At 33.8% G+C, this 7,054-nt stretch overlaps 1 non-coding gene across 1 annotated transcript; it reads right to left on the reverse strand.

Moving 5' to 3' along the window:
* Positions 1–3,665: 3,665 nt before the first annotated feature.
* On the reverse strand, positions 3,666–3,738 carry TRNAG-CCC (transfer RNA glycine (anticodon CCC)). Its single transcript has one exon. It is a non-coding gene; the product is annotated as a tRNA-Gly (tRNA).
* Between the last annotated feature and the right edge of the window lie 3,316 nt (positions 3,739–7,054).

The following is a 7,054-nucleotide window of genomic DNA, read 5'->3' on the forward strand; positions in this document are numbered from 1 at the left end:
TAAAAGGCAGGTACCAGCGGTTAGGACATGGGTATATGATTTTACAGCCAATATTCAAGCCATTACATATATATATATATGTGTGTCTGTGTGTGCTTATGTGTGTGTACGTGTGTTTGTAATTTTTTTAGAAATTCTCTCTCCCTCGCTGTCTCTGCTGTAACTACTTCAGTTGAGTAGCACAAAAACAAAGGCTCTGCTACAGAGTATCAAGACTACTTGATCTTTGGAGATTTGGTAGAAATTCCCTGTGAAATCACTTTTACTGTTTTAGCAAAATTTTCTATATCACCCATAGAATTTATTTAAATATTTTGTGTCATATAGGCTAATTGTCTTAGTCTGTATTTCCTAGGAAATTATCCATTTGATTGTGATGTACAAGTTTGTGTATATAGAGGTCTTCAAAATAACTTAAGATTTAAGAAAAATTTTCTTCTATATCAATGGTTAATTATCCTTGTTTATTTCTTATTTTGTATTTTTATGCTTTAGTAATTTTTTTTAAATTAAGCAAGTTAGCTAGTGACTTATATATTTTGTAACATTTTTCACAAACCAGGATATTGATTTGTTCATTAGGACTACTCTTTTTATTCTTTGCTACTTTAATTCATTCTTTTATTATTTCCCCTCTTGTGCCATTTTTAGGTTTACTCTGGTGTTCCTTTTCTAGGTTTTCAAGCTGGGACCTTAATTCATTTATATGCATTCTTTAATTTTTACTTATAAAAGTGTATAATGGTATCAAATTGGTATCAGATTTCCTGAGATCAATGTTTTTAATAAATTCTATAGATTCTGATATATTAATTTTCCATTATCATTTTTGTTAGAAATTCAATCATTTTAACTTGTATATCTCCTTTAATACAAGCATTGTTCAATAGAAGGTGACAATTGATATTTTAAAACAAAAAATTATAAACGTGTATTATGGGGCATATTAAATATTTGGAAGTAAACCATATAAGAATAGTAGCACAAAGTATGGGAGGGGATATAAATGGAATTTAATATTGCAAGGTTTTCACATTATACATGGTCATATAAAATTAATTTAAGGCAGATTGTGATAATTTAAGGGTGTGTATTCCAATTTCTAGAGCACTGACTTTAAAACACATCAAAAAACCCCAAAGGGGCTTCCCTGGTGGCACAGTGGTTGAGAGTCCGCCTGACGATGCAGGGGACACGGGTTCATGCCCCGGTCCGAGAAGATCCCACATGCCACAGAGTGGCTGGGCCCATGAGCCATGGCCACTGAGCCTGCACGTCCAGAGCCCGTGCTCCGCAACAGGAGAGGCCACAGCAGTGAAAGGCTCACGCACAGAAAAAAAATTAAAATTAAAATAAAAACCAAAGAAGTACAGCTAAAAAACAGTAAAGTGTGTAAAAAAGAATTCTAAAAACAAGCACTTTGTTGACTAAAAGTAGGCAGTAAAGAAGGAGAAAATAAATAAAAGATGGAACAAATTAAAAACAAACTGCAAGACGGTAAAGTTAAATTCAACCACATGCATAATTGCACTAAATAAAATTGGACAAAACATTCCATTTAAAAGACAGAGATTGTCAATCTAGATTATTCTTTTTAAGAAGAAAGACTCAATTAATTCCATTTGAAAGAGAGACACTTGAAATATAACAACACAGATTGAAAGTGAAAGTTAAACGATTAAACTACATATATCCTGCAAACTTCAAGTGTAAGAAAGCTGGTGTGGCATTATCAAAAATGAGGTAAAGAGGGGCATCTCATAAAGATAAAAGGATTGGTTTATCAAAAAGACACACTAATTCTAAATGAGTATGTAATTAGGAGCATATTTCAAATTAAATGAAGACAGATCACATTCTCTTCAAATTCTTTACATGGAAACTAAATTACTTATTATGTCATTTCTTAGTTACATATTCAGTTGAAAAAGGTTTTAGTGCAGTTGTGCAGTAAATGCAGAAACAATAAAATCCAATTTGATAATCATTGTAAGATCTTTAGACTTAACATCACTGAGTTAACATCAATGAATACAAGAATCTCAATAATTTTATTAATAACTATTAAATCAAAATCATATTATTTCTAACATATATATTTTTATATTTGTTGAAGCAGAATGAAAAAAATCTGTTTTGAAAATTGAATATTACTATTTTTTATTTATCTTAGGGTTACCTGCTGTTCTTCAGGCTTACTCAGATATTCCCCACTAACTTTTAATATTAAATTGTATACTATCTCTTCTCTATCATCTATTTAAAATATTATCTTCAAGATCAAATATATCTGTCTATATGTGACAGGTCAATTCCTGTCATATTTTGTTACAATCATATCCTACAACATGGTAAAGAAATTTATGTTGATATTACACTTCAAATATGGTCCAGGTGATATGCAAGTACATCTCTTTACTTTCCTTTAAGAGTAAATTATTGCTGCTTGTTTTCCTTCCTTAAATTAGGGTTATTTACCTCTTACCATACATAAAAATAAATAGCTTATTTTTATTTATTCTTAAACGAATTTTTATTCTAGTGTCTAATTTAAAATCTGCATTTACTCCTTCATTTCTCTTTAAATTTTGCAGAAAATGGGGTATAGTCATTTTACTTCTCTTAAGTTGAAACTTACTCATTATAAATAGATATAAACATCTGACTATCCATTGTATCTTCTAGTTTTGAAATACACTCTTCTTCCTGTAAAGTACTTCCTGAAAGACCCTTATGTTATAATGAGGATACTATAAATTATTTTAGAACTTATATGTGTAGATAGTTTATTATTAATAAATTCTATTTAAACTTCAATATTAAAACAGTCATTACAAAATATTGGCTAAAATAGGAGGATGTGTCAGGTCTGATAAAATTGACATCCAATTTAGACTTTCTGTGCAGCAAAACTTAATGATAAGTTTTCATTTTTCCAAGTCTTATTTGCATAAATTTCCTAAATAGGTTTCTCTACTCTTTTAATATTGCGTATTTCAGTCAATATACTATTTCTGTTTTGAAATTCTCTTTGAAGACATTAACGTTGCTACTCGTTTTTTTATTTTTCATATATGTGTCTTTTTAAAAAATTTCATCAAGTGGAAATATTTGTACCAGTCTGTAGGATTATTTTTCAATTAAGAAATAAGACATTTGTATTTTTCATAAAATTGAAAGACAGGATTTATTTCTGTTTCAAAATGCTATGTCATTGAAAAATCAGTGTACATTACTTTATTCAATAAACAGTATAAAGGGAGCAGACAAGGAACCAGAACATCTTTCTCCTGCCTGGTTGATCAGGGGAGGAAGTGTTGTTTGGTACAGAGGATTAAGTTGGGTGGCAGGCTGAGAGAAGGCCCTGCTCTTGTCACCCACCCTATCAGAATTTAGTGTGGATAATAGAATCAACAGACACTTTCTATGAAATTCAAGAGGAGATAATTCTGTCACAAAGCAGCAAACTCATTGAGGGAAAGTGCCTTAGAGATTCCCTACCCTTTCTTGACCATTAGCATAATTGGATTATCTTGTATCCCTGCTTTGCCACCAGCTAGCTGTGTGGCCTACCATAGGCATGTGACTTCAACTTTCTTTGCCCCAATTTCCTCTTATTTTATTTTATTTTTTAAGGATGCACCATGCGGTATGTGGGATCTTAGTTCCCCTATCAGGGATTGAACCTGTGTCCCCTGCATTGGGAGTGCAGAGTCTTAACCACTGGACCACCAGGGAAGTCCCAGTTTCCTCATCTGAATAGTGCATTCTTCATAGGTATATTTTAAGGATTAAGTGAATTAATAAAGTAAAAATTTCTGGGTATTCTGAAAATAAGCCTTTGACAAAAATTCAGAAATGTTTTGCTCTTTTGGACTTTCAATTGGATTTGCATTAAACTGTTAGATTAGAATTGGAAAATTTGCATCCCAACTTCATTTTTTACTGTCAGTGTGACAGTGAGTAATTGTGTAACCTCTGCCTGCATTTTTCTTCCAACTTTAAAATGAACATAATCATGAACAGTCTTCAGAATCATGTCGTAGGAATTAAATAAATTCATTTTGTAAAGTATTTGGAAAAGGGACCTGGCACATGGAGGGTGTTCCATAAATGTTGGCATTAATTATTATTATCAATAATTTTATCAGAATTGCATTTCTTATCTATAAAAGTGGACTGTCTCATTTCTTCAGGTCATCTTTTATATACTTCAACAGTGTTTTTGTTTTGTTTTTTTAATTAATTAATTAATAATTAATTAATTAATTTGTCTGTGTTGGGTCTTCATTTCTGTCCGAGGGCTTTCTCTAGTTGCAGTGAGTGGGGGCCACTCTTCATCGCGGTGTGCGGGCCTCTCACTGTCGCGGCCTCTCTTGTTGCGGAGCACAGGCTCCAGACGCACAGGCTCAGTAGCTGTGGTTCACGTGCCCAGTTGCTCCGTGGCATGTGGGATCTTCCCAGACCAGGGCTCGAACCTGTGTCCCCTGCATTGGCAGGCAGATTCTCAACCACTGCGCCACCAGGGAAGCCCTTTAACAGTGTTTTTAATAATTTTTTTTTCCAAAATTGTTTTTCAAATCTAAATAAATTTTTTGATATGAAAGTTAAGACTTCTATTGGTATGTTTATTTTTCTAAGCAGCTGCTGCTGTTAGAATGCTGTTGGTTTTCCCATGTTTTCATTTATCCAGCAAATCTGCCTGCTCTACAATTTGTCTATTGATCCTGTTGCATTTTCTGGGTAGAAAAAAGTATAATTTTAAAACAAGGAAAAATTAGAAAAATTAGCTTTCTTTTTTTCTTGTTTCATTGTTTGGCTTGGAGAAGACACTCTTCTTGATCAAACTTCAGTCAGGCTGTTCTTGACAAGGCCTTGACTTTGGCCACATCCTAGACACATCTGCATGGCCCAGTTTTAGCAAGAATCCTGGTGTCAGTTGAGAGAGACCCTACCCCACCCTTGTTGTGTGCTCACTCTTGCTATCTACTCAAATTCCTCAATCTCCAGTCTTGATACCTGGTGATGCTGGCCTGCCCTCAGAAAGAATCCAGCCACAAGAATCCCCCCACCCTCGCTATCACCTCTTAGTAATTTTCATCCAGTGACCCCCTCCCTTCACCCCCAAAACTTCTCCCTGGCTGGTAAACCCCAGCTCTCTTTACTGTATTCAAAACTGAGCCCCAGTTCTATAAGGAGGTCTCTTTTATCCCTATTCTAATAGTTTCTAAATAACATTTATTTTTAGTACTTTAACTAGAGTCTGGCTCTGGTTCTATTTGACAATGGAATAATAATCGCTATAATGGTTATGATTTATTTCCACCTGAGTTTCATTGGAATACTTCTAAAATCAAATACTGAGTGTGAAATTTACTATAGGATTTATAAAAAAGCTGTTTATTTTAAAGTTGTTTTTGTCTGCTCAGAATATTTTATCACTGGTATGTATTAAATGTATCAGAATTTTTAAAATTGATGCTTGTTAATTATATTTTTTTTACATATTTTCTTGCATCCTTCTGATTATGGTCTTTTTCTACATAAATCCATTAATGTGGTGATTTACATTAATAGATTTATAATGTTGAAGTATTTTTGCACACCTGGAACAAAATTTGCCTAGTAATGGTTTTTGGCTAGCCTTAATTTGCTATCTTTACTTAAAAATTTTGCATCTATGCTCAGATACTATATTGGGCCATAATTTTCTATTTTTTTCCTTACTTGTCTTATTAATAAAAGTTACAGTACACTTATACAATGAAATGGATAGTTTTATCACCTTTCATATTCTTTGAATCATTTTGCAATTAGTAGGGATTATTTCTTCCTTGAGGTTGGTAGAACTTATTGGTAAAACTTTCTGTAACTAAATCCTTTGGTTAAAGAGTAGAGGTGACTCATAAGTTAATTTCTTCATTTTGTTGTTTTACTTAGCCTTTCTACGCATTTTAAAATATATATTTGTAATGTATAACTTTTCTAAACTCATTCCTTTCATAATAAATAATAAATTCAAAATAAAATGTTGCATAATTTGTTCAAAGTAGTCTTTAAAATTAAAAAAATATTCTAGCTATGGTCATGCCCCATTTATTTTTTTAATTTTTAAAAAATTAAATTAATTAATTAATTAATTTATTTATTTTTGTCATGTTGGGTGTTCATTGCTGCATGCAGGCTTTCTCTAGTTGCAGCGACTGGGGGTTACTCTTCATTGCGGTGCACGGGCTTCTCATTGTGGTGGTTTCTCTTGTTGTGGAGCACAGGCTCTAGGTGCGTGGGCTTCAGTAGTTGTGGCACGTGGGCTCACTAGTTGTGGCTCGCAGGATGTAGAGCATAGGCTCAGTAGTTATGGCGCACGGGCTTAGTTGCTCCGCGGCAGGTCATGCCCCATTTTTATTTCTCATGGTGTTTATTTAGGCGTCTCTATTCTTATTGAATGATTATTGTCTGCAGTGTGTCCTCCAGATGAATTTTGCTGCGGCTGCTGTTGTTGCTGTTGCTGTTGTTGTATTTTCTATTGTCCTTAATACCAGCTGTTGGTTTGTAGATGGTTGGGCACATTGCTGCTGGCTACTTTGTATCCACCCCTTTTCAGCATTTCCAAAAGAGCTCCAAGTTGTTCAGTTATCTATGCCTTTCCATAGCACAGGACTCAGAGATCCTGACCCTACCTCATTGCAGGGACAGACCTCATGAGGTTAGGGGCAATTCTATCTTCCTAGACAGTAATTAATTCTCAAAAGAGTGTATGAACACAGTTTGCCCAATGTGATACCAACTGATCCTTGCAAAGGGATTTGAGAACATTCCTTTTAATTTTTTTCTTAGGTGAGTTATTGGAAGCTATTTTTTGCTTCTTCTGGGATGTGTCCTATGTGAATGTGAGGCCTGAGAATGCTGTGATATCTAATTGCTTGTCTGAAGATAAAGCCAAAACATAGATAAGTAGAACAAAGGGAACTGGAGAGAAATGGGCCTGAAGTCATTGGAAGAAGCAGCCTTGAGTCCCATTCTGACTCTTTTTTTTTTTTTTTTTTTTCTTTGG

Source organism: Lipotes vexillifer, unplaced genomic scaffold, assembly GCF_000442215.2.
Source record: "Lipotes vexillifer unplaced genomic scaffold, Lipotes_vexillifer_v1.1 scaffold1642, whole genome shotgun sequence".
NCBI classification, from domain to species: Eukaryota; Metazoa; Chordata; class Mammalia; order Artiodactyla; family Lipotidae; genus Lipotes; species Lipotes vexillifer.